The sequence below is a fragment of the Schistocerca nitens genome, chromosome 4 (assembly GCF_023898315.1).
Source record: "Schistocerca nitens isolate TAMUIC-IGC-003100 chromosome 4, iqSchNite1.1, whole genome shotgun sequence".
NCBI lineage: Eukaryota > Metazoa > Arthropoda > Insecta > Orthoptera > Acrididae > Schistocerca > Schistocerca nitens.
Window position 1 is genome coordinate 616,437,580 of NC_064617.1, and position 26,696 is coordinate 616,464,275.

Genomic DNA, 26,696 nt, shown 5'->3' on the forward strand with positions numbered 1-26,696 from the left:
AGATAATGGTAAAAATGTTCAGTGCCTCCTGTGAGTTGTTGATGCTGCTTGTCTTTTAAGTAAAATTGATAGGGGCTCTTGATTGACCCAGCCATACACAGAGCTGGTGCATACTTGGCTTGAGAAGACTTTGGTCAGTAAATGATGAAATACCGACACAGTGGTCACAACAAAGCTCCTTTCCCTGCATTTTAGTTTCCCTCGGGTATAGAGTGACATGTTATTGGCAGAGGATGTGCAGATAATCACTTTGATCAGGCTGTTCGTTTTTTTTAATGCTCTTTTACCAGAATCCATTCATAGTGATTAGTGTGTTCTCTGTTGGAACACGATGAGAACATTGTGTGAAGTGCACAGAAGTAGCTATTTGAGTATGTATGAAAATGTGAGGTAACCACTGTTACTCCTAAATTTCTGTGGAATTAAGTTTTCTGTGTGTGTGTGTGTGTGTGTTTGAAAATCCCAGAGGTTCAAGTTGGTAGTTTATATGTTGCAAGCGAAAAAAGCTTTTTAGTAAACTGAGGCACTAGCATTAGTTCCCTGTTCACTGTGACAAGGAAGCTAGTATAAAAAGTAGTTTGTGGTTTTGTTTGCAAAGAAGTGCTCATGGGATGAAAGCACTGCTTGAGATTATTCTGAGATGATGGGGGGGATTGCTAAACATCTAGCATTTTAGTAAGGAGCTTGTCGGAGTATTTGTATAGTTGTAAGATTATTTGTTATTTTATGAGAAATTTCTTTATTCATAGCACATGGGCCATCATAGTTGAAGCATAAAGATTGGCATGGTATGCGTAGGTCTGTAAAATGTCCTGACAGTGATGTTCATAGGGACTTGTTGTATACTTTGATTCTTCATCTGTTTAACAGTAGACATAAGAAATGTATTAGTGGAGCAAGTAGCTGTGAAATTAGTAGTGTATGATTGATAGTATGGACGTGGCGCTTGAAGGAAGTGTTTGTTTAGCTGTGGGTGTTTTCATAATTGCCATGTGAGGAGAAGCAATACTCGTGATAGGCGACGAGAGGTACAGAGAGAAACACATTTATTGCGAGTATTGTATATCAGCAGCTCTTGGGCGGGTATCAAGTAAGACGCAAAGTGAAACGAAAGAGGAAGTATGCATGAAAGTGGCCAAATATCGACAAGAGTTCGCACTGTTAGGGTGAGGTGAATAAGCTAGTGCGGTGCGAAAATTTTCGAAGAGAGAGGCGGTTTTAAAGAAAGCACAAGAGTCCTATGAATGCCCTCTTGTGTGTTTCTCTTTCAGTGGCTATTTGGCATGTCTGCTTGCGCCATAGAAAGCTACTGTATGTGCCCCAGGCCCCCATCTAGCGGCCGGAGGTGCAAGCGGTGTTTACATACAGTCTCGCCTGAGGCAATGGTCTCTCATTTCGGAACGCAAGAAGCACTGGTAGCGCACAAAAATAGCCGAGTGAGATCATTGCGGCCAAGTAAGGGTAGAAGTAGGTTCTTTGCAGAATGTCTGAGCTTAAGAAATTCTTCGATAAGTAAATCGCGAAATGTGAAGAATGTGTCGTATTCTCGTAGGGCGTGTTGACGGTCTCGTGGCATAAGTAGCGAGCGGTGATAGCTTGCAAGCAAGATCATACTTCACAGGATCATTTCTGTAGTATGTCTTCAACTCTCTCTAGTTCAACGCTGGAGTAGACGTAACCACGATGATGAGTGGTAGCACTCTCCCTGAGCGTGAGGCTTGCGATCAAGATTCATCGCATCTTGGTTGTAATCGATGATCGTTCACCACATTCTGAGGGATGTGGGAAGGGAATAGCGCTTTCCGAGTGGTGGTTTTATTATATAGATTAGAAGCATAAGTCATACTGTTGGTATCGGGACCCGCGTCGTTGCAGAAATGTCGCTACAGGTTGTGGAAAGACTTCGATTGCGACATGTCACGAAAGCCTCGTGGAAGTTTCTCGAGTGGCACGGGGACGAGCCATTTGATTTGGCCTGCTCCAAGTGCTAGGCTTGGATGACAACGACGTACTTTTGAGTTACAAGAATGAGTGAGCAACACAAGAAGAGTGCAATTGATGACCATAAAAAGCTGACACACAACACAGTCTCGATAATCACCACTAATGCATGATGTACGAAACATTTAGGAGGAGCACGTTTGGCTAGCAAACATGAATTGAGTGATTTGCAAGGCAGTGTTATCTGCAAGAAGGAATGCATGAAATTCGCAAATGAATAAGACTGGTTAAAATACTATCGACAGAAATTTTATTTCTGTTGTCAACTAGTATTAATTAGTTGTGTGGGAGCAGGGGGATATTTCCCTTGCACCATACATCTACATACACGTTGCGTGTGATGTGGCCTAGTTTTGCGTACAAAGAACTATCTAGTTGTCAGTTTTTTGAGTGAACGAGTGTGGTGGGGAGGAGAGAGATTAGTGTTAGATGCAGAGCAGTGCGGGCAGTTGTGTGTCGGACGTTGTATGTCGGACGGTGGGTCGCCGACAGGAATTATGCGTGCTGCCATCTGTCGGCAGGTGAGGTAATGAAGCAGCTTGAATGGTGACAGAAATGATGAAAATAGTTATCTAAAGAGTAATAGCGACGACAGTTGGCAGACACTTATTTCAGCGTTGACAGTTAGTTTGGGGTGTGTGCTTGCATGACACTGGAAGTCTGTTGACGGTAGAGAAGTAGACAAGACGGCAAGAATTTTCGGCGTTCTCGCGGAGAAGTAATAGAGAAGCAGCCATAAGTATTGAAGTGAGGGCGTTGATCGGCACTCTGGTTTCCCTTCAAACCGAATAAATCTTTCGCCTTTTACTAAAGATTTCCGTGGAGGGGAACATTAAATGAGTCTAGAAGGTATTTTTTGTAGTGCTCGGCTATTGCTGAGCCACAATCACAAGTAAAACGTAATGTGAGTAGCAAGAGGTAGATTGTGTTGTGAGAATGAAGGGCGTGAATTAGCGGATCACGTTTGGCCTGAAATGGCGTGCAGTGTGTTAGACGATTGTGTAGAGAGAGAGAGAGGGGGGGGGGTAGAGGGGGGCAGAGCTATTTATTGTCCTGCAAACTCTTGGTGAACCCTTTCCGTACCTCAGTTGTAGATGATTTGAGAATGTTTACTTGCACTGCAGTTGCACAACAGCATATAAGCTGATATTTGGAAGTGAATGATGAATGATTGTCTTTGTAATAAATACTGGTATGTGATAAGTAGATTTTGTTTTGAAAGCCAAAATAATTTTTACCGCAGAAGTTTGTGATTTGTAGGTATGATGTGAGTGAGATTTGGGCTGAAGATGGTGGTTAGTTGGGCAGGATGAGTATTTCAATTGTTTTCAATAGAGTGGATATTAGTGGCACTGGCTTGTTGCCATAATGTGGCATTGGTTCTTTGTTCATAACAGTGTACTCAGTTTTGTAGAAGATTTAGGTGAGAAAGAGACAGTTGTTGAATATGACATAGATAGCTAGAAATGAATTGAGTAGCAATTTCCTGCTAGGTGTAGTTTGGGTATGATGTGTCTCAGTGAGAGATAAATCTTGAAATTGAAGGGTTGTTCCTTGCTACAGTCTTGGAAACTATGTATCTGCTGTTGACTCCAATGTTTTCAAGATTACTTGTGTACAAAATTGGCCAGACTTTGCAGTTTCTTCTTCAATAAATCAGTGGAAGGTGGTGCAGATAATGGTAAAAATGTTCAGTGCCTCCTGTGAGTTGTTGATGCTGCTTGTCTTTTAAGTAAAATTGATAGGGGCTCTTGATTGACCCAGCCATACACAGAGCTGGTGCATACTTGGCTTGAGAAGACTTTGGTCAGTAAATGATGAAATACCGACACAGTGGTCACAACAAAGCTCCTTTCCCTGCATTTTAGTTTCCCTCGGGTATAGAGTGACATGTTATTGGCAGAGGATGTGCAGATAATCACTTTGATCAGGCTGTTCGTTTTTTTAATGCTCTTTTACCAGAATCCATTCATAGTGATTAGTGTGTTCTCTGTTGGAACACGATGAGAACATTGTGTGAAGTGCACAGAAGTAGCTATTTGAGTATGTATGAAAATGTGAGGTAACCACTGTTACTCCTAAATTTCTGTGGAATTAAGTTTTCTGTGTGTGTGTGTGTGTGTGTGTGTGTGTTTGAAAATCCCAGAGGTTCAAGTTGGTAGTTTATATGTTGCAAGCGAAAAAAGCTTTTTAGTAAACTGAGGCACTAGCATTAGTTCCCTGTTCACTGTGACAAGGAAGCTAGTATAAAAAGTAGTTTGTGGTTTTGTTTGCAAAGAAGTGCTCATGGGATGAAAGCACTGCTTGAGATTATTCTGAGATGATGGGGGGGATTGCTAAACATCTAGCATTTTAGTAAGGAGCTTGTCGGAGTATTTGTATAGTTGTAAGATTATTTGTTATTTTATGAGAAATTTCTTTATTCATAGCACATGGGCCATCATAGTTGAAGCATAAAGATTGGCATGGTATGCGTAGGTCTGTAAAATGTCCTGACAGTGATGTTCATAGGGACTTGTTGTATACTTTGATTCTTCATCTGTTTAACAGTAGACATAAGAAATGTATTAGTGGAGCAAGTAGCTGTGAAATTAGTAGTGTATGATTGATAGTATGGACGTGGCGCTTGAAGGAAGTGTTTGTTTAGCTGTGGGTGTTTTCATAATTGCCATGTGAGGAGAAGCAATACTCGTGATAGGCGACGAGAGGTACAGAGAGAAACACATTTATTGCGAGTATTGTATATCAGCAGCTCTTGGGCGGGTATCAAGTAAGACGCAAAGTGAAACGAAAGAGGAAGTATGCATGAAAGTGGCCAAATATCGACAAGAGTTCGCACTGTTAGGGTGAGGTGAATAAGCTAGTGCGGTGCGAAAATTTTCGAAGAGAGAGGCGGTTTTAAAGAAAGCACAAGAGTCCTATGAATGCCCTCTTGTGTGTTTCTCTTTCAGTGGCTATTTGGCATGTCTGCTTGCGCCATAGAAAGCTACTGTATGTGCCCCAGGCCCCCATCTAGCGGCCGGAGGTGCAAGCGGTGTTTACATACAGTCTCGCCTGAGGCAATGGTCTCTCATTTCGGAACGCAAGAAGCACTGGTAGCGCACAAAAATAGCCGAGTGAGATCATTGCGGCCAAGTAAGGGTAGAAGTAGGTTCTTTGCAGAATGTCTGAGCTTAAGAAATTCTTCGATAAGTAAATCGCGAAATGTGAAGAATGTGTCGTATTCTCGTAGGGCGTGTTGACGGTCTCGTGGCATAAGTAGCGAGCGGTGATAGCTTGCAAGCAAGATCATACTTCACAGGATCATTTCTGTAGTATGTCTTCAACTCTCTCTAGTTCAACGCTGGAGTAGACGTAACCACGATGATGAGTGGTAGCACTCTCCCTGAGCGTGAGGCTTGCGATCAAGATTCATCGCATCTTGGTTGTAATCGATGATCGTTCACCACATTCTGAGGGATGTGGGAAGGGAATAGCGCTTTCCGAGTGGTGGTTTTATTATATAGATTAGAAGCATAAGTCATACTGTTGGTATCGGGACCCGCGTCGTTGCAGAAATGTCGCTACAGGTTGTGGAAAGACTTCGATTGCGACATGTCATGAAAGCCTCGTGGAAGTTTCTCGAGTGGCACGGGGACGAGCCATTTGATTTGGCCTGCTCCAAGTGCTAGGCTTGGATGACAACGACGTACTTTTGAGTTACAAGAATGAGTGAGCAACACAAGAAGAGTGCAATTGATGACCATAAAAAGCTGACACACAACACAGTCTCGATAATCACCACTAATGCATGATGTACGAAACATTTAGGAGGAGCACGTTTGGCTAGCAAACATGAATTGAGTGATTTGCAAGGCAGTGTTATCTGCAAGAAGGAATGCATGAAATTCGCAAATGAATAAGACTGGTTCAAATACTATCGACAGAAATTTTATTTCTGTTGTCAACTAGTATTAATTAGTTGTGTGGGAGCAGGGGGATATTTCCCTTGCACCATACATCTACATACACGTTGCGTGTGATGTGGCCTAGTTTTGCGTACAAAGAACTATCTAGTTGTCAGTTTTTTGAGTGAACGAGTGTGGTGGGGAGGAGAGAGATTAGTGTTAGATGCAGAGCAGTGCGGGCAGTTGTGTGTCGGACGTTGTATGTCGGACGGTGGGTCGCCGACAGGAATTATGCGTGCTGCCATCTGTCGGCAGGTGAGGTAATGAAGCAGCTTGAATGGTGACAGAAATGATGAAAATAGTTATCTAAAGAGTAATAGCGACGACAGTTGGCAGACACTTATTTCAGCGTTGACAGTTAGTTTGGGGTGTGTGCTTGCATGACACTGGAAGTCTGTTGACGGTAGAGAAGTAGACAAGACGGCAAGAATTTTCGGCGTTCTCGCGGAGAAGTAATAGAGAAGCAGCCATAAGTATTGAAGTGAGGGCGTTGATCGGCACTCTGGTTTCCCTTCAAACCGAATAAATCTTTCGCCTTTTACTAAAGATTTCCGTGGAGGGGAACATTAAATGAGTCTAGAAGGTATTTTTTGTAGTGCTCGGCTATTGCTGAGCCACAATCACAAGTAAAACGTAATGTGAGTAGCAAGAGGTAGATTGTGTTGTGAGAATGAAGGGCGTGAATTAGCGGATCACGTTTGGCCTGAAATGGCGTGCAGTGTGTTAGACGATTGTGTAGAGAGAGAGAGAGGGGGACAGAGCTATTTATTGTCCTGCAAACTCTTGGTGAACCCTTTCCGTACCTCAGTTGTAGATGATTTGAGAATGTTTACTTGCACTGCAGTTGCTCAACAGCATATAAGCTGATATTTGGAAGTGAATGATGAATGATTGTCTTTGTAATAAATACTGGTATGTGATAAGTAGATTTTGTTTTGAAAGCCAAAATAATTTTTACCGCAGAAGTTTGTGATTTGTAGGTATGATGTGAGTGAGATTTGGGCTGAAGATGGTGGTTAGTTGGGCAGGATGAGTATTTCAATTGTTTTCAATAGAGTGGATATTAGTGGCACTGGCTTGTTGCCATAATGTGGCATTGGTTCTTTGTTCATAACAGTGTACTCAGTTTTGTAGAAGATTTAGGTGAGAAAGAGACAGTTGTTGAATATGACATAGATAGCTAAAAATGAATTGAGTAGCAATTTCCTGCTAGGTGTAGTTTGGGTATGATGTGTCTCAGTGAGAGATAAATCTTGAAATTGAAGGGTTGTTCCTTGCTACAGTCTTGGAAACTATGTATCTGCTGTTGACTCCAATGTTTTCAAGATTACTTGTGTACAAAATTGGCCAGACTTTGCAGTTTCTTCTTCAATAAATCAGTGGAAGGTGGTGCAGATAATGGTAAAAATGTTCAGTGCCTCCTGTGAGTTGTTGATGCTGCTTGTCTTTTAAGTAAAATTGATAGGGGCTCTTGATTGACCCAGCCATACACAGAGCTGGTGCATACTTGGCTTGAGAAGACTTTGGTCAGTAAATGATGAAATACCGACACAGTGGTCACAACAAAGCTCCTTTCCCTGCATTTTAGTTTCCCTCGGGTATAGAGTGACATGTTATTGGCAGAGGATGTGCAGATAATCACTTTGATCAGGCTGTTCGTTTTTTTAATGCTCTTTTACCAGAATCCATTCATAGTGATTAGTGTGTTCTCTGTTGGAACACGATGAGAACATTGTGTGAAGTGCACAGAAGTAGCTATTTGAGTATGTATGAAAATGTGAGGTAACCACTGTTACTCCTAAATTTCTGTGGAATTAAGTTTTCTGTGTGTGTGTGTGTGTGTGTGTGTGTGTTTGAAAATCCCAGAGGTTCAAGTTGGTAGTTTATATGTTGCAAGCGAAAAAAGCTTTTTAGTAAACTGAGGCACTAGCATTAGTTCCCTGTTCACTGTGACAAGGAAGCTAGTATAAAAAGTAGTTTGTGGTTTTGTTTGCAAAGAAGTGCTCATGGGATGAAAGCACTGCTTGAGATTATTCTGAGATGATGGGGGGGATTGCTAAACATCTAGCATTTTAGTAAGGAGCTTGTCGGAGTATTTGTATAGTTGTAAGATTATTTGTTATTTTATGAGAAATTTCTTTATTCATAGCACATGGGCCATCATAGTTGAAGCATAAAGATTGGCATGGTATGCGTAGGTCTGTAAAATGTCCTGACAGTGATGTTCATAGGGACTTGTTGTATACTTTGATTCTTCATCTGTTTAACAGTAGACATAAGAAATGTATTAGTGGAGCAAGTAGCTGTGAAATTAGTAGTGTATGATTGATAGTATGGACGTGGCGCTTGAAGGAAGTGTTTGTTTAGCTGTGGGTGTTTTCATAATTGCCATGTGAGGAGAAGCAATACTCGTGATAGGCGACGAGAGGTACAGAGAGAAACACATTTATTGCGAGTATTGTATATCAGCAGCTCTTGGGCGGGTATCAAGTAAGACGCAAAGTGAAACGAAAGAGGAAGTATGCATGAAAGTGGCCAAATATCGACAAGAGTTCGCACTGTTAGGGTGAGGTGAATAAGCTAGTGCGGTGCGAAAATTTTCGAAGAGAGAGGCGGTTTTAAAGAAAGCACAAGAGTCCTATGAATGCCCTCTTGTGTGTTTCTCTTTCAGTGGCTATTTGGCATGTCTGCTTGCGCCATAGAAAGCTACTGTATGTGCCCCAGGCCCCCATCTAGCGGCCGGAGGTGCAAGCGGTGTTTACATACAGTCTCGCCTGAGGCAATGGTCTCTCATTTCGGAACGCAAGAAGCACTGGTAGCGCACAAAAATAGCCGAGTGAGATCATTGCGGCCAAGTAAGGGTAGAAGTAGGTTCTTTGCAGAATGTCTGAGCTTAAGAAATTCTTCGATAAGTAAATCGCGAAATGTGAAGAATGTGTCGTATTCTCGTAGGGCGTGTTGACGGTCTCGTGGCATAAGTAGCGAGCGGTGATAGCTTGCAAGCAAGATCATACTTCACAGGATCATTTCTGTAGTATGTCTTCAACTCTCTCTAGTTCAACGCTGGAGTAGACGTAACCACGATGATGAGTGGTAGCACTCTCCCTGAGCGTGAGGCTTGCGATCAAGATTCATCGCATCTTGGTTGTAATCGATGATCGTTCACCACATTCTGAGGGATGTGGGAAGGGAATAGCGCTTTCCGAGTGGTGGTTTTATTATATAGATTAGAAGCATAAGTCATACTGTTGGTATCGGGACCCGCGTCGTTGCAGAAATGTCGCTACAGGTTGTGGAAAGACTTCGATTGCGACATGTCATGAAAGCCTCGTGGAAGTTTCTCGAGTGGCACGGGGACGAGCCATTTGATTTGGCCTGCTCCAAGTGCTAGGCTTGGATGACAACGACGTACTTTTGAGTTACAAGAATGAGTGAGCAACACAAGAAGAGTGCAATTGATGACCATAAAAAGCTGACACACAACACAGTCTCGATAATCACCACTAATGCATGATGTACGAAACATTTAGGAGGAGCACGTTTGGCTAGCAAACATGAATTGAGTGATTTGCAAGGCAGTGTTATCTGCAAGAAGGAATGCATGAAATTCGCAAATGAATAAGACTGGTTCAAATACTATCGACAGAAATTTTATTTCTGTTGTCAACTAGTATTAATTAGTTGTGTGGGAGCAGGGGGATATTTCCCTTGCACCATACATCTACATACACGTTGCGTGTGATGTGGCCTAGTTTTGCGTACAAAGAACTATCTAGTTGTCAGTTTTTTGAGTGAACGAGTGTGGTGGGGAGGAGAGAGATTAGTGTTAGATGCAGAGCAGTGCGGGCAGTTGTGTGTCGGACGTTGTATGTCGGACGGTGGGTCGCCGACAGGAATTATGCGTGCTGCCATCTGTCGGCAGGTGAGGTAATGAAGCAGCTTGAATGGTGACAGAAATGATGAAAATAGTTATCTAAAGAGTAATAGCGACGACAGTTGGCAGACACTTATTTCAGCGTTGACAGTTAGTTTGGGGTGTGTGCTTGCATGACACTGGAAGTCTGTTGACGGTAGAGAAGTAGACAAGACGGCAAGAATTTTCGGCGTTCTCGCGGAGAAGTAATAGAGAAGCAGCCATAAGTATTGAAGTGAGGGCGTTGATCGGCACTCTGGTTTCCCTTCAAACCGAATAAATCTTTCGCCTTTTACTAAAGATTTCCGTGGAGGGGAACATTAAATGAGTCTAGAAGGTATTTTTTGTAGTGCTCGGCTATTGCTGAGCCACAATCACAAGTAAAACGTAATGTGAGTAGCAAGAGGTAGATTGTGTTGTGAGAATGAAGGGCGTGAATTAGCGGATCACGTTTGGCCTGAAATGGCGTGCAGTGTGTTAGACGATTGTGTAGAGAGAGAGAGAGGGGGGGGGGTAGAGGGGGGCAGAGCTATTTATTGTCCTGCAAACTCTTGGTGAACCCTTTCCGTACCTCAGTTGTAGATGATTTGAGAATGTTTACTTGCACTGCAGTTGCACAACAGCATATAAGCTGATATTTGGAAGTGAATGATGAATGATTGTCTTTGTAATAAATACTGGTATGTGATAAGTAGATTTTGTTTTGAAAGCCAAAATAATTTTTACCGCAGAAGTTTGTGATTTGTAGGTATGATGTGAGTGAGATTTGGGCTGAAGATGGTGGTTAGTTGGGCAGGATGAGTATTTCAATTGTTTTCAATAGAGTGGATATTAGTGGCACTGGCTTGTTGCCATAATGTGGCATTGGTTCTTTGTTCATAACAGTGTACTCAGTTTTGTAGAAGATTTAGGTGAGAAAGAGACAGTTGTTGAATATGACATAGATAGCTAGAAATGAATTGAGTAGCAATTTCCTGCTAGGTGTAGTTTGGGTATGATGTGTCTCAGTGAGAGATAAATCTTGAAATTGAAGGGTTGTTCCTTGCTACAGTCTTGGAAACTATGTATCTGCTGTTGACTCCAATGTTTTCAAGATTACTTGTGTACAAAATTGGCCAGACTTTGCAGTTTCTTCTTCAATAAATCAGTGGAAGGTGGTGCAGATAATGGTAAAAATGTTCAGTGCCTCCTGTGAGTTGTTGATGCTGCTTGTCTTTTAAGTAAAATTGATAGGGGCTCTTGATTGACCCAGCCATACACAGAGCTGGTGCATACTTGGCTTGAGAAGACTTTGGTCAGTAAATGATGAAATACCGACACAGTGGTCACAACAAAGCTCCTTTCCCTGCATTTTAGTTTCCCTCGGGTATAGAGTGACATGTTATTGGCAGAGGATGTGCAGATAATCACTTTGATCAGGCTGTTCGTTTTTTTAATGCTCTTTTACCAGAATCCATTCATAGTGATTAGTGTGTTCTCTGTTGGAACACGATGAGAACATTGTGTGAAGTGCACAGAAGTAGCTATTTGAGTATGTATGAAAATGTGAGGTAACCACTGTTACTCCTAAATTTCTGTGGAATTAAGTTTTCTGTGTGTGTGTGTGTGTGTGTGTGTGTGTGTGTGTGTGTGTTTGAAAATCCCAGAGGTTCAAGTTGGTAGTTTATATGTTGCAAGCGAAAAAAGCTTTTTAGTAAACTGAGGCACTAGCATTAGTTCCCTGTTCACTGCGACAAGGAAGCTAGTATAAAAAGTAGTTTGTGGTTTTGTTTGCAAAGAAGTGCTCATGGGATGAAAGCACTGCTTGAGATTATTCTGAGATGATGGGGGGGATTGCTAAACATCTAGCATTTTAGTAAGGAGCTTGTCGGAGTATTTGTATAGTTGTAAGATTATTTGTTATTTTATGAGAAATTTCTTTATTCATAGCACATGGGCCATCATAGTTGAAGCATAAAGATTGGCATGGTATGCGTAGGTCTGTAAAATGTCCTGACAGTGATGTTCATAGGGACTTGTTGTATACTTTGATTCTTCATCTGTTTAACAGTAGACATAAGAAATGTATTAGTGGAGCAAGTAGCTGTGAAATTAGTAGTGTATGATTGATAGTATGGACGTGGCGCTTGAAGGAAGTGTTTGTTTAGCTGTGGGTGTTTTCATAATTGCCATGTGAGGAGAAGCAATACTCGTGATAGGCGACGAGAGGTACAGAGAGAAACACATTTATTGCGAGTATTGTATATCAGCAGCTCTTGGGCGGGTATCAAGTAAGACGCAAAGTGAAACGAAAGAGGAAGTATGCATGAAAGTGGCCAAATATCGACAAGAGTTCGCACTGTTAGGGTGAGGTGAATAAGCTAGTGCGGTGCGAAAATTTTCGAAGAGAGAGGCGGTTTTAAAGAAAGCACAAGAGTCCTATGAATGCCCTCTTGTGTGTTTCTCTTTCAGTGGCTATTTGGCATGTCTGCTTGCGCCATAGAAAGCTACTGTATGTGCCCCAGGCCCCCATCTAGCGGCCGGAGGTGCAAGCGGTGTTTACATACAGTCTCGCCTGAGGCAATGGTCTCTCATTTCGGAACGCAAGAAGCACTGGTAGCGCACAAAAATAGCCGAGTGAGATCATTGCGGCCAAGTAAGGGTAGAAGTAGGTTCTTTGCAGAATGTCTGAGCTTAAGAAATTCTTCGATAAGTAAATCGCGAAATGTGAAGAATGTGTCGTATTCTCGTAGGGCGTGTTGACGGTCTCGTGGCATAAGTAGCGAGCGGTGATAGCTTGCAAGCAAGATCATACTTCACAGGATCATTTCTGTAGTATGTCTTCAACTCTCTCTAGTTCAACGCTGGAGTAGACGTAACCACGATGATGAGTGGTAGCACTCTCCCTGAGCGTGAGGCTTGCGATCAAGATTCATCGCATCTTGGTTGTAATCGATGATCGTTCACCACATTCTGAGGGATGTGGGAAGGGAATAGCGCTTTCCGAGTGGTGGTTTTATTATATAGATTAGAAGCATAAGTCATACTGTTGGTATCGGGACCCGCGTCGTTGCAGAAATGTCGCTACAGGTTGTGGAAAGACTTCGATTGCGACATGTCATGAAAGCCTCGTGGAAGTTTCTCGAGTGGCACGGGGACGAGCCATTTGATTTGGCCTGCTCCAAGTGCTAGGCTTGGATGACAACGACGTACTTTTGAGTTACAAGAATGAGTGAGCAACACAAGAAGAGTGCAATTGATGACCATAAAAAGCTGACACACAACACAGTCTCGATAATCACCACTAATGCATGATGTACGAAACATTTAGGAGGAGCACGTTTGGCTAGCAAACATGAATTGAGTGATTTGCAAGGCAGTGTTATCTGCAAGAAGGAATGCATGAAATTCGCAAATGAATAAGACTGGTTCAAATACTATCGACAGAAATTTTATTTCTGTTGTCAACTAGTATTAATTAGTTGTGTGGGAGCAGGGGGATATTTCCCTTGCACCATACATCTACATACACGTTGCGTGTGATGTGGCCTAGTTTTGCGTACAAAGAACTATCTAGTTGTCAGTTTTTTGAGTGAACGAGTGTGGTGGGGAGGAGAGAGATTAGTGTTAGATGCAGAGCAGTGCGGGCAGTTGTGTGTCGGACGTTGTATGTCGGACGGTGGGTCGCCGACAGGAATTATGCGTGCTGCCATCTGTCGGCAGGTGAGGTAATGAAGCAGCTTGAATGGTGACAGAAATGATGAAAATAGTTATCTAAAGAGTAATAGCGACGACAGTTGGCAGACACTTATTTCAGCGTTGACAGTTAGTTTGGGGTGTGTGCTTGCATGACACTGGAAGTCTGTTGACGGTAGAGAAGTAGACAAGACGGCAAGAATTTTCGGCGTTCTCGCGGAGAAGTAATAGAGAAGCAGCCATAAGTATTGAAGTGAGGGCGTTGATCGGCACTCTGGTTTCCCTTCAAACCGAATAAATCTTTCGCCTTTTACTAAAGATTTCCGTGGAGGGGAACATTAAATGAGTCTAGAAGGTATTTTTTGTAGTGCTCGGCTATTGCTGAGCCACAATCACAAGTAAAACGTAATGTGAGTAGCAAGAGGTAGATTGTGTTGTGAGAATGAAGGGCGTGGATTAGCGGATCACGTTTGACCTGAAATGGCGTGCAGTGTGTTAGACGATTGTGTAGAGAGAGAGAGAGAGAGGGGGGGGGGGTAGAGGGGGGCAGAGCTATTTATTGTCCTGCAAACTCTTGGTGAACCCTTTCCGTACCTCAGTTGTAGATGATTTGAGAATGTTTACTTGCACTGCAGTTGCTCAACAGCATATAAGCTGATATTTGGAAGTGAATGATGAATGATTGTCTTTGTAATAAATACTGGTATGTGATAAGTAGATTTTGTTTTGAAAGCCAAAATAATTTTTACCGCAGAAGTTTGTGATTTGTAGGTATGATGTGAGTGAGATTTGGGCTGAAGATGGTGGTTAGTTGGGCAGGATGAGTATTTCAATTGTTTTCAATAGAGTGGATATTAGTGGCACTGGCTTGTTGCCATAATGTGGCATTGGTTCTTTGTTCATAACAGTGTACTCAGTTTTGTAGAAGATTTAGGTGAGAAAGAGACAGTTGTTGAATATGACATAGATAGCTAGAAATGAATTGAGTAGCAATTTCCTGCTAGGTGTAGTTTGGGTATGATGTGTCTCAGTGAGAGATAAATCTTGAAATTGAAGGGTTGTTCCTTGCTACAGTCTTGGAAACTATGTATCTGCTGTTGACTCCAATGTTTTCAAGATTACTTGTGTACAAAATTGGCCAGACTTTGCAGTTTCTTCTTCAATAAATCAGTGGAAGGTGGTGCAGATAATGGTAAAAATGTTCAGTGCCTCCTGTGAGTTGTTGATGCTGCTTGTCTTTTAAGTAAAATTGATAGGGGCTCTTGATTGACCCAGCCATACACAGAGCTGGTGCATACTTGGCTTGAGAAGACTTTGGTCAGTAAATGATGAAATACCGACACAGTGGTCACAACAAAGCTCCTTTCCCTGCATTTTAGTTTCCCTCGGGTATAGAGTGACATGTTATTGGCAGAGGATGTGCAGATAATCACTTTGATCAGGCTGTTCGTTTTTTTAATGCTCTTTTACCAGAATCCATTCATAGTGATTAGTGTGTTCTCTGTTGGAACACGATGAGAACATTGTGTGAAGTGCACAGAAGTAGCTATTTGAGTATGTATGAAAATGTGAGGTAACCACTGTTACTCCTAAATTTCTGTGGAATTAAGTTTTCTGTGTGTGTGTGTGTGTGTTTGAAAATCCCAGAGGTTCAAGTTGGTAGTTTATATGTTGCAAGCGAAAAAAGCTTTTTAGTAAACTGAGGCACTAGCATTAGTTCCCTGTTCACTGTGACAAGGAAGCTAGTATAAAAAGTAGTTTGTGGTTTTGTTTGCAAAGAAGTGCTCATGGGATGAAAGCACTGCTTGAGATTATTCTGAGATGATGGGGGGGATTGCTAAACATCTAGCATTTTAGTAAGGAGCTTGTCGGAGTATTTGTATAGTTGTAAGATTATTTGTTATTTTATGAGAAATTTCTTTATTCATAGCACATGGGCCATCATAGTTGAAGCATAAAGATTGGCATGGTATGCGTAGGTCTGTAAAATGTCCTGACAGTGATGTTCATAGGGACTTGTTGTATACTTTGATTCTTCATCTGTTTAACAGTAGACATAAGAAATGTATTAGTGGAGCAAGTAGCTGTGAAATTAGTAGTGTATGATTGATAGTATGGACGTGGCGCTTGAAGGAAGTGTTTGTTTAGCTGTGGGTGTTTTCATAATTGCCATGTGAGGAGAAGCAATACTCGTGATAGGCGACGAGAGGTACAGAGAGAAACACATTTATTGCGAGTATTGTATATCAGCAGCTCTTGGGCGGGTATCAAGTAAGACGCAAAGTGAAACGAAAGAGGAAGTATGCATGAAAGTGGCCAAATATCGACAAGAGTTCGCACTGTTAGGGTGAGGTGAATAAGCTAGTGCGGTGCGAAAATTTTCGAAGAGAGAGGCGGTTTTAAAGAAAGCACAAGAGTCCTATGAATGCCCTCTTGTGTGTTTCTCTTTCAGTGGCTATTTGGCATGTCTGCTTGCGCCATAGAAAGCTACTGTATGTGCCCCAGGCCCCCATCTAGCGGCCGGAGGTGCAAGCGGTGTTTACATACAGTCTCGCCTGAGGCAATGGTCTCTCATTTCGGAACGCAAGAAGCACTGGTAGCGCACAAAAATAGCCGAGTGAGATCATTGCGGCCAAGTAAGGGTAGAAGTAGGTTCTTTGCAGAATGTCTGAGCTTAAGAAATTCTTCGATAAGTAAATCGCGAAATGTGAAGAATGTGTCGTATTCTCGTAGGGCGTGTTGACGGTCTCGTGGCATAAGTAGCGAGCGGTGATAGCTTGCAAGCAAGATCATACTTCACAGGATCATTTCTGTAGTATGTCTTCAACTCTCTCTAGTTCAACGCTGGAGTAGACGTAACCACGATGATGAGTGGTAGCACTCTCCCTGAGCGTGAGGCTTGCGATCAAGATTCATCGCATCTTGGTTGTAATCGATGATCGTTCACCACATTCTGAGGGATGTGGGAAGGGAATAGCGCTTTCCGAGTGGTGGTTTTATTATATAGATTAGAAGCATAAGTCATACTGTTGGTATCGGGACCCGCGTCGTTGCAGAAATGTCGCTACAGGTTGTGGAAAGACTTCGATTGCGACATGTCATGAAAGCCTCGTGGAAGTTTCTCGAGTGGCACGGGGACGAGCCATTTGATTTGGCCTGCTCCAAGTGCTAGGCTTGGATGACAACGACGTACTTTTGAGTTACAAGAATGAGTGAGCAACACAAGAAGAGTGCAATTGATGACCATAAAAAGCTGACACACAACACAGTCTCGATAATCACCACTAATGCATGATGTACGAAACATTTAGGAGGAGCACGTTTGGCTAGCAAACATGAATTGAGTGATTTGCAAGGCAGTGTTATCTGCAAGAAGGAATGCATGAAATTCGCAAATGAATAAGACTGGTTCAAATACTATCGACAGAAATTTTATTTCTGTTGTCAACTAGTATTAATTAGTTGTGTGGGAGCAGGGGGATATTTCCCTTGCACCATACATCTACATACACGTTGCGTGTGATGTGGCCTAGTTTTGCGTACAAAGAACTATCTAGTTGTCAGTTTTTTGAGTGAACGAGTGTGGTGGGGAGGAGAGAGATTAGTGTTAGATGCAGAGCAGTGCGGGCAGTTGTGTGTCGGACGTTGTATGTCGGACGGTGGGTCGCCGACAGGAATTATGCGTGCTGCCATCTGTCGGCAGGTGAGGTAATGAAGCAGCTTGAATGGTGACAGAAATGATGAAAATAGTTATCTAAAGAGTAATAGCGACGACAGTTGGCAGACACTTATTTCAGCGTTGACAGTTAGTTTGGGGTGTGTGCTTGCATGACACTGGAAGTCTGTTGACGGTAGAGAAGTAGACAAGACGGCAAGAATTTTCGGCGTTCTCGCGGAGAAGTAATAGAGAAGCAGCCATAAGTATTGAAGTGAGGGCGTTGATCGGCACTCTGGTTTCCCTTCAAACCGAATAAATCTTTCGCCTTTTACTAAAGATTTCCGTGGAGGGGAACATTAAATGAGTCTAGAAGGTATTTTTTGTAGTGCTCGGCTATTGCTGAGCCACAATCACAAGTAAAACGTAATGTGAGTAGCAAGAGGTAGATTGTGTTGTGAGAATGAAGGGCGTGAATTAGCGGATCACGTTTGGCCTGAAATGGCGTGCAGTGTGTTAGACGATTGTGTAGAGAGAGAGAGAGGGGGGGGGGGTAGAGGGGGGCAGAGCTATTTATTGTCCTGCAAACTCTTGGTGAACCCTTTCCGTACCTCAGTTGTAGATGATTTGAGAATGTTTACTTGCACTGCAGTTGCACAACAGCATATAAGCTGATATTTGGAAGTGAATGATGAATGATTGTCTTTGTAATAAATACTGGTATGTGATAAGTAGATTTTGTTTTGAAAGCCAAAATAATTTTTACCGCAGAAGTTTGTGATTTGTAGGTATGATGTGAGTGAGATTTGGGCTGAAGATGGTGGTTAGTTGGGCAGGATGAGTATTTCAATTGTTTTCAATAGAGTGGATATTAGTGGCACTGGCTTGTTGCCATAATGTGGCATTGGTTCTTTGTTCATAACAGTGTACTCAGTTTTGTAGAAGATTTAGGTGAGAAAGAGACAGTTGTTGAATATGACATAGATAGCTAGAAATGAATTGAGTAGCAATTTCCTGCTAGGTGTAGTTTGGGTATGATGTGTCTCAGTGAGAGATAAATCTTGAAATTGAAGGGTTGTTCCTTGCTACAGTCTTGGAAACTATGTATCTGCTGTTGACTCCAATGTTTTCAAGATTACTTGTGTACAAAATTGGCCAGACTTTGCAGTTTCTTCTTCAATAAATCAGTGGAAGGTGGTGCAGATAATGGTAAAAATGTTCAGTGCCTCCTGTGAGTTGTTGATGCTGCTTGTCTTTTAAGTAAAATTGATAGGGGCTCTTGATTGACCCAGCCATACACAGAGCTGGTGCATACTTGGCTTGAGAAGACTTTGGTCAGTAAATGATGAAATACCGACACAGTGGTCACAACAAAGCTCCTTTCCCTGCATTTTAGTTTCCCTCGGGTATAGAGTGACATGTTATTGGCAGAGGATGTGCAGATAATCACTTTGATCAGGCTGTTCGTTTTTTTAATGCTCTTTTACCAGAATCCATTCATAGTGATTAGTGTGTTCTCTGTTGGAACACGATGAGAACATTGTGTGAAGTGCACAGAAGTAGCTATTTGAGTATGTATGAAAATGTGAGGTAACCACTGTTACTCCTAAATTTCTGTGGAATTAAGTTTTCTGTGTGTGTGTGTGTGTTTGAAAATCCCAGAGGTTCAAGTTGGTAGTTTATATGTTGCAAGCGAAAAAAGCTTTTTAGTAAACTGAGGCACTAGCATTAGTTCCCTGTTCACTGTGACAAGGAAGCTAGTATAAAAAGTAGTTTGTGGTTTTGTTTGCAAAGAAGTGCTCATGGGATGAAAGCACTGCTTGAGATTATTCTGAGATGATGGGGGGGATTGCTAAACATCTAGCATTTTAGTAAGGAGCTTGTCGGAGTATTTGTATAGTTGTAAGATTATTTGTTATTTTATGAGAAATTTCTTTATTCATAGCACATGGGCCATCATAGTTGAAGCATAAAGATTGGCATGGTATGCGTAGGTCTGTAAAATGTCCTGACAGTGATGTTCATAGGGACTTGTTGTATACTTTGATTCTTCATCTGTTTAACAGTAGACATAAGAAATGTATTAGTGGAGCAAGTAGCTGTGAAATTAGTAGTGTATGATTGATAGTATGGACGTGGCGCTTGAAGGAAGTGTTTGTTTAGCTGTGGGTGTTTTCATAATTGCCATGTGAGGAGAAGCAATACTCGTGATAGGCGACGAGAGGTACAGAGAGAAACACATTTATTGCGAGTATTGTATATCAGCAGCTCTTGGGCGGGTATCAAGTAAGACGCAAAGTGAAACGAAAGAGGAAGTATGCATGAAAGTGGCCAAATATCGACAAGAGTTCGCACTGTTAGGGTGAGGTGAATAAGCTAGTGCGGTGCGAAAATTTTCGAAGAGAGAGGCGGTTTTAAAGAAAGCACAAGAGTCCTATGAATGCCCTCTTGTGTGTTTCTCTTTCAGTGGCTATTTGGCATGTCTGCTTGCGCCATAGAAAGCTACTGTATGTGCCCCAGGCCCCCATCTAGCGGCCGGAGGTGCAAGCGGTGTTTACATACAGTCTCGCCTGAGGCAATGGTCTCTCATTTCGGAACGCAAGAAGCACTGGTAGCGCACAAAAATAGCCGAGTGAGATCATTGCGGCCAAGTAAGGGTAGAAGTAGGTTCTTTGCAGAATGTCTGAGCTTAAGAAATTCTTCGATAAGTAAATCGCGAAATGTGAAGAATGTGTCGTATTCTCGTAGGGCGTGTTGACGGTCTCGTGGCATAAGTAGCGAGCGGTGATAGCTTGCAAGCAAGATCATACTTCACAGGATCATTTCTGTAGTATGTCTTCAACTCTCTCTAGTTCAACGCTGGAGTAGACGTAACCACGATGATGAGTGGTAGCACTCTCCCTGAGCGTGAGGCTTGCGATCAAGATTCATCGCATCTTGGTTGTAATCGATGATCGTTCACCACATTCTGAGGGATGTGGGAAGGGAATAGCGCTTTCCGAGTGGTGGTTTTATTATATAGATTAGAAGCATAAGTCATACTGTTGGTATCGGGACCCGCGTCGTTGCAGAAATGTCGCTACAGGTTGTGGAAAGACTTCGATTGCGACATGTCATGAAAGCCTCGTGGAAGTTTCTCGAGTGGCACGGGGACGAGCCATTTGATTTGGCCTGCTCCAAGTGCTAGGCTTGGATGACAACGACGTACTTTTGAGTTACAAGAATGAGTGAGCAACACAAGAAGAGTGCAATTGATGACCATAAAAAGCTGACACACAACACAGTCTCGATAATCACCACTAATGCATGATGTACGAAACATTTAGGAGGAGCACGTTTGGCTAGCAAACATGAATTGAGTGATTTGCAAGGCAGTGTTATCTGCAAGAAGGAATGCATGAAATTCGCAAATGAATAAGACTGGTTCAAATACTATCGACAGAAATTTTATTTCTGTTGTCAACTAGTATTAATTAGTTGTGTGGGAGCAGGGGGATATTTCCCTTGCACCATACATCTACATACACGTTGCGTGTGATGTGGCCTAGTTTTACGTACAAAGAACTATCTAGTTGTCAGTTTTTTGAGTGAACGAGTGTGGTGGGGAGGAGAGAGATTAGTGTTAGATGCAGAGCAGTGCGGGCAGTTGTGTGTCGGACGTTGTATGTCGGACGGTGGGTCGCCGACAGGAATTATGCGTGCTGCCATCTGTCGGCAGGTGAGGTAATGAAGCAGCTTGAATGGTGACAGAAATGATGAAAATAGTTATCTAAAGAGTAATAGCGACGACAGTTGGCAGACACTTATTTCAGCGTTGACAGTTAGTTTGGGGTGTGTGCTTGCATGACACTGGAAGTCTGTTGACGGTAGAGAAGTAGACAAGACGGCAAGAATTTTCGGCGTTCTCGCGGAGAAGTAATAGAGAAGCAGCCATAAGTATTGAAGTGAGGGCGTTGATCGGCACTCTGGTTTCCCTTCAAACCGAATAAATCTTTCGCCTTTTACTAAAGATTTCCGTGGAGGGGAACATTAAATGAGTCTAGAAGGTATTTTTTGTAGTGCTCGGCTATTGCTGAGCCACAATCACAAGTAAAACGTAATGTGAGTAGCAAGAGGTAGATTGTGTTGTGAGAATGAAGGGCGTGAATTAGCGGATCACGTTTGGCCTGAAATGGCGTGCAGTGTGTTAGACGATTGTGTAGAGAGAGAGAGAGGGGGACAGAGCTATTTATTGTCCTGCAAACTCTTGGTGAACCCTTTCCGTACCTCAGTTGTAGATGATTTGAGAATGTTTACTTGCACTGCAGTTGCTCAACAGCATATAAGCTGATATTTGGAAGTGAATGATGAATGATTGTCTTTGTAATAAATACTGGTATGTGATAAGTAGATTTTGTTTTGAAAGCCAAAATAATTTTTACCGCAGAAGTTTGTGATTTGTAGGTATGATGTGAGTGAGATTTGGGCTGAAGATGGTGGTTAGTTGGGCAGGATGAGTATTTCAATTGTTTTCAATAGAGTGGATATTAGTGGCACTGGCTTGTTGCCATAATGTGGCATTGGTTCTTTGTTCATAACAGTGTACTCAGTTTTGTAGAAGATTTAGGTGAGAAAGAGACAGTTGTTGAATATGACATAGATAGCTAGAAATGAATTGAGTAGCAATTTCCTGCTAGGTGTAGTTTGGGTATGATGTGTCTCAGTGAGAGATAAATCTTGAAATTGAAGGGTTGCTCCTTGCTACAGTCTTGGAAACTATGTATCTGCTGTTGACTCCAATGTTTTCAAGATTACTTGTGTACAAAATTGGCCAGACTTTGCAGTTTCTTCTTCAATAAATCAGTGGAAGGTGGTGCAGATAATGGTAAAAATGTTCAGTGCCTCCTGTGAGTTGTTGATGCTGCTTGTCTTTTAAGTAAAATTGATAGGGGCTCTTGATTGACCCAGCCATACACAGAGCTGGTGCATACTTGGCTTGAGAAGACTTTGGTCAGTAAATGATGAAATACCGACACAGTGGTCACAACAAAGCTCCTTTCCCTGCATTTTAGTTTCCCTCGGGTATAGAGTGACATGTTATTGGCAGAGGATGTGCAGATAATCACTTTGATCAGGCTGTTCGTTTTTTTAATGCTCTTTTACCAGAATCCATTCATAGTGATTAGTGTGTTCTCTGTTGGAACACGATGAGAACATTGTGTGAAGTGCACAGAAGTAGCTATTTGAGTATGTATGAAAATGTGAGGTAACCACTGTTACTCCTAAATTTCTGAGGAATTAAGTTTTCTGTGTGTGTGTGTGTGTGTGTTTGAAAATCCCAGAGGTTCAAGTTGGTAGTTTATATGTTGCAAGCGAAAAAAGCTTTTTAGTAAACTGAGGCACTAGCATTAGTTCCCTGTTCACTGTGACAAGGAAGCTAGTATAAAAAGTAGTTTGTGGTTTTGTTTGCAAAGAAGTGCTCATGGGATGAAAGCACTGCTTGAGATTATTCTGAGATGATGGGGGGGATTGCTAAACATCTAGCATTTTAGTAAGGAGCTTGTCGGAGTATTTGTATAGTTGTAAGATTATTTGTTATTTTATGAGAAATTTCTTTATTCATAGCACATGGGCCATCATAGTTGAAGCATAAAGATTGGCATGGTATGCGTAGGTCTGTAAAATGTCCTGACAGTGATGTTCATAGGGACTTGTTGTATACTTTGATTCTTCATCTGTTTAACAGTAGACATAAGAAATGTATTAGTGGAGCAAGTAGCTGTGAAATTAGTAGTGTATGATTGATAGTATGGACGTGGCGCTTGAAGGAAGTGTTTGTTTAGCTGTGGGTGTTTTCATAATTGCCATGTGAGGAGAAGCAATACTCGTGATAGGCGACGAGAGGTACAGAGAGAAACACATTTATTGCGAGTATTGTATATCAGCAGCTCTTGGGCGGGTATCAAGTAAGACGCAAAGTGAAACGAAAGAGGAAGTATGCATGAAAGTGGCCAAATATCGACAAGAGTTCGCACTGTTAGGGTGAGGTGAATAAGCTAGTGCGGTGCGAAAATTTTCGAAGAGAGAGGCGGTTTTAAAGAAAGCACAAGAGTCCTATGAATGCCCTCTTGCGTGTTTCTCTTTCAGTGGCTATTTGGCATGTCTGCTTGCGCCATAGAAAGCTACTGTATGTGCCCCAGGCCCCCATCTAGCGGCCGGAGGTGCAAGCGGTGTTTACATACAGTCTCGCCTGAGGCAATGGTCTCTCATTTCGGAACGCAAGAAGCACTGGTAGCGCACAAAAATAGCCGAGTGAGATCATTGCGGCCAAGTAAGGGTAGAAGTAGGTTCTTTGCAGAATGTCTGAGCTTAAGAAATTCTTCGATAAGTAAATCGCGAAATGTGAAGAATGTGTCGTATTCTCGTAGGGCGTGTTGACGGTCTCGTGGCATAAGTAGCGAGCGGTGATAGCTTGCAAGCAAGATCATACTTCACAGGATCATTTCTGTAGTATGTCTTCAACTCTCTCTAGTTCAACGCTGGAGTAGACGTAACCACGATGATGAGTGGTAGCACTCTCCCTGAGCGTGAGGCTTGCGATCAAGATTCATCGCATCTTGGTTGTAATCGATGATCGTTCACCACATTCTGAGGGATGTGGGAAGGGAATAGCGCTTTCCGAGTGGTGGTTTTATTATATAGATTAGAAGCATAAGTCATACTGTTGGTATCGGGACCCGCGTCGTTGCAGAAATGTCGCTACAGGTTGTGGAAAGACTTCGATTGCGACATGTCATGAAAGCCTCGTGGAAGTTTCTCGAGTGGCACGGGGACGAGCCATTTGATTTGGCCTGCTCCAAGTGCTAGGCTTGGATGACAACGACGTACTTTTGAGTTACAAGAATGAGTGAGCAACACAAGAAGAGTGCAATTGATGACCATAAAAAGCTGACACACAACACAGTCTCGATAATCACCACTAATGCATGATGTACGAAACATTTAGGAGGAGCACGTTTGGCTAGCAAACATGAATTGAGTGATTTGCAAGGCAGTGTTATCTGCAAGAAGGAATGCATGAAATTCGCAAATGAATAAGACTGGTTCAAATACTATCGACAGAAATTTTATTTCTGTTGTCAACTAGTATTAATTAGTTGTGTGGGAGCAGGGGGATATTTCCCTTGCACCATACATCTACATACACGTTGCGTGTGATGTGGCCTAGTTTTGCGTACAAAGAACTATCTAGTTGTCAGTTTTTTGAGTGAACGAGTGTGGTGGGGAGGAGAGAGATTAGTGTTAGATGCAGAGCAGTGCGGGCAGTTGTGTGTCGGACGTTGTATGTCGGACGGTGGGTCGCCGACAGGAATTATGCGTGCTGCCATCTGTCGGCAGGTGAGGTAATGAAGCAGCTTGAATGGTGACAGAAATGATGAAAATAGTTATCTAAAGAGTAATAGCGACGACAGTTGGCAGACACTTATTTCAGCGTTGACAGTTAGTTTGGGGTGTGTGCTTGCATGACACTGGAAGTCTGTTGACGGTAGAGAAGTAGACAAGACGGCAAGAATTTTCGGCGTTCTCGCGGAGAAGTAATAGAGAAGCAGCCATAAGTATTGAAGTGAGGGCGTTGATCGGCACTCTGGTTTCCCTTCAAACCGAATAAATCTTTCGCCTTTTACTAAAGATTTCCGTGGAGGGGAACATTAAATGAGTCTAGAAGGTATTTTTTGTAGTGCTCGGCTATTGCTGAGCCACAATCACAAGTAAAACGTAATGTGAGTAGCAAGAGGTAGATTGTGTTGTGAGAATGAAGGGCGTGAATTAGCGGATCACGTTTGGCCTGAAATGGCGTGCAGTGTGTTAGACGATTGTGTAGAGAGAGAGAGAGGGGGACAGAGCTATTTATTGTCCTGCAAACTCTTGGTGAACCCTTTCCGTACCTCAGTTGTAGATGATTTGAGAATGTTTACTTGCACTGCAGTTGCTCAACAGCATATAAGCTGATATTTGGAAGTGAATGATGAATGATTGTCTTTGTAATAAATACTGGTATGTGATAAGTAGATTTTGTTTTGAAAGCCAAAATAATTTTTACCGCAGAAGTTTGTGATTTGTAGGTATGATGTGAGTGAGATTTGGGCTGAAGATGGTGGTTAGTTGGGCAGGATGAGTATTTCAATTGTTTTCAATAGAGTGGATATTAGTGGCACTGGCTTGTTGCCATAATGTGGCATTGGTTCTTTGTTCATAACAGTGTACTCAGTTTTGTAGAAGATTTAGGTGAGAAAGAGACAGTTGTTGAATATGACATAGATAGCTAGAAATGAATTGAGTAGCAATTTCCTGCTAGGTGTAGTTTGGGTATGATGTGTCTCAGTGAGAGATAAATCTTGAAATTGAAGGGTTGTTCCTTGCTACAGTCTTGGAAACTATGTATCTGCTGTTGACTCCAATGTTTTCAAGATTACTTGTGTACAAAATTGGCCAGACTTTGCAGTTTCTTCTTCAATAAATCAGTGGAAGGTGGTGCAGATAATGGTAAAAATGTTCAGTGCCTCCTGTGAGTTGTTGATGCTGCTTGTCTTTTAAGTAAAATTGATAGGGGCTCTTGATTGACCCAGCCATACACAGAGCTGGTGCATACTTGGCTTGAGAAGACTTTGGTCAGTAAATGATGAAATACCGACACAGTGGTCACAACAAAGCTCCTTTCCCTGCATTTTAGTTTCCCTCGGGTATAGAGTGACATGTTATTGGCAGAGGATGTGCAGATAATCACTTTGATCAGGCTGTTCGTTTTTTTAATGCTCTTTTACCAGAATCCATTCATAGTGATTAGTGTGTTCTCTGTTGGAACACGATGAGAACATTGTGTGAAGTGCACAGAAGTAGCTATTTGAGTATGTATGAAAATGTGAGGTAACCACTGTTACTCCTAAATTTCTGTGGAATTAAGTTTTCTGTGTGTGTGTGTGTGTTTGAAAATCCCTGAGGTTCAAGTTGGTAGTTTATATGTTGCAAGCGAAAAAAGCTTTTTAGTAAACTGAGGCACTAGCATTAGTTCCCTGTTCACTGTGACAAGGAAGCTAGTATAAAAAGTAGTTTGTGGTTTTGTTTGCAAAGAAGTGCTCATGGGATGAAAGCACTGCTTGAGATTATTCTGAGATGATGGGGGGGATTGCTAAACATCTAGCATTTTAGTAAGGAGCTTGTCGGAGTATTTGTATAGTTGTAAGATTATTTGTTATTTTATGAGAAATTTCTTTATTCATAGCACATGGGCCATCATAGTTGAAGCATAAAGATTGGCATGGTATGCGTAGGTCTGTAAAATGTCCTGACAGTGATGTTCATAGGGACTTGTTGTATACTTTGATTCTTCATCTGTTTAACAGTAGACATAAGAAATGTATTAGTGGAGCAAGTAGCTGTGAAATTAGTAGTGTATGATTGATAGTATGGACGTGGCGCTTGAAGGAAGTGTTTGTTTAGCTGTGGGTGTTTTCATAATTGCCATGTG

At 42.1% G+C, this 26,696-nt stretch overlaps 14 non-coding genes across 14 annotated transcripts; all 14 read left to right on the plus strand.

Moving 5' to 3' along the window:
- The first annotated feature begins 1,604 nt into the window (after window positions 1-1,604).
- Window positions 1,605-1,811, plus strand: LOC126254452 (small nucleolar RNA U3). The gene has a single exon (XR_007546138.1). It is a non-coding gene; the product is annotated as a small nucleolar RNA U3 (small nucleolar RNA).
- Window positions 1,812-2,764: 953 nt separating this feature from the next.
- Window positions 2,765-2,883, plus strand: LOC126254678 (U5 spliceosomal RNA). The gene has a single exon (XR_007546332.1). It is a non-coding gene; the product is annotated as a U5 spliceosomal RNA (small nuclear RNA).
- A 2,402-nt stretch (window positions 2,884-5,285) lies between these two features.
- Window positions 5,286-5,492, plus strand: LOC126254454 (small nucleolar RNA U3). The gene has a single exon (XR_007546139.1). It is a non-coding gene; the product is annotated as a small nucleolar RNA U3 (small nucleolar RNA).
- Window positions 5,493-6,445: 953 nt separating this feature from the next.
- On the plus strand, window positions 6,446-6,564 carry LOC126254679 (U5 spliceosomal RNA). The gene has a single exon (XR_007546333.1). It is a non-coding gene; the product is annotated as a U5 spliceosomal RNA (small nuclear RNA).
- Window positions 6,565-8,952: 2,388 nt separating this feature from the next.
- Window positions 8,953-9,159, plus strand: LOC126254455 (small nucleolar RNA U3). The gene has a single exon (XR_007546140.1). It is a non-coding gene; the product is annotated as a small nucleolar RNA U3 (small nucleolar RNA).
- A 953-nt stretch (window positions 9,160-10,112) lies between these two features.
- On the plus strand, window positions 10,113-10,231 carry LOC126254680 (U5 spliceosomal RNA). The gene has a single exon (XR_007546334.1). It is a non-coding gene; the product is annotated as a U5 spliceosomal RNA (small nuclear RNA).
- Window positions 10,232-12,645: 2,414 nt separating this feature from the next.
- LOC126254457 (small nucleolar RNA U3) lies at window positions 12,646-12,852 on the plus strand. Its single transcript, XR_007546141.1, has one exon. It is a non-coding gene; the product is annotated as a small nucleolar RNA U3 (small nucleolar RNA).
- Window positions 12,853-13,805: 953 nt separating this feature from the next.
- LOC126254681 (U5 spliceosomal RNA) lies at window positions 13,806-13,924 on the plus strand. Its single transcript, XR_007546335.1, has one exon. It is a non-coding gene; the product is annotated as a U5 spliceosomal RNA (small nuclear RNA).
- A 2,397-nt stretch (window positions 13,925-16,321) lies between these two features.
- Window positions 16,322-16,528, plus strand: LOC126254458 (small nucleolar RNA U3). Its single transcript, XR_007546142.1, has one exon. It is a non-coding gene; the product is annotated as a small nucleolar RNA U3 (small nucleolar RNA).
- A 953-nt stretch (window positions 16,529-17,481) lies between these two features.
- On the plus strand, window positions 17,482-17,600 carry LOC126254682 (U5 spliceosomal RNA). Its single transcript, XR_007546336.1, has one exon. It is a non-coding gene; the product is annotated as a U5 spliceosomal RNA (small nuclear RNA).
- A 2,391-nt stretch (window positions 17,601-19,991) lies between these two features.
- Window positions 19,992-20,198, plus strand: LOC126254459 (small nucleolar RNA U3). Its single transcript, XR_007546143.1, has one exon. It is a non-coding gene; the product is annotated as a small nucleolar RNA U3 (small nucleolar RNA).
- A 953-nt stretch (window positions 20,199-21,151) lies between these two features.
- LOC126254683 (U5 spliceosomal RNA) lies at window positions 21,152-21,270 on the plus strand. The gene has a single exon (XR_007546337.1). It is a non-coding gene; the product is annotated as a U5 spliceosomal RNA (small nuclear RNA).
- Window positions 21,271-23,650: 2,380 nt separating this feature from the next.
- On the plus strand, window positions 23,651-23,857 carry LOC126254460 (small nucleolar RNA U3). Its single transcript, XR_007546144.1, has one exon. It is a non-coding gene; the product is annotated as a small nucleolar RNA U3 (small nucleolar RNA).
- A 953-nt stretch (window positions 23,858-24,810) lies between these two features.
- On the plus strand, window positions 24,811-24,929 carry LOC126254685 (U5 spliceosomal RNA). Its single transcript, XR_007546338.1, has one exon. It is a non-coding gene; the product is annotated as a U5 spliceosomal RNA (small nuclear RNA).
- Window positions 24,930-26,696: the final 1,767 nt, after the last annotated feature.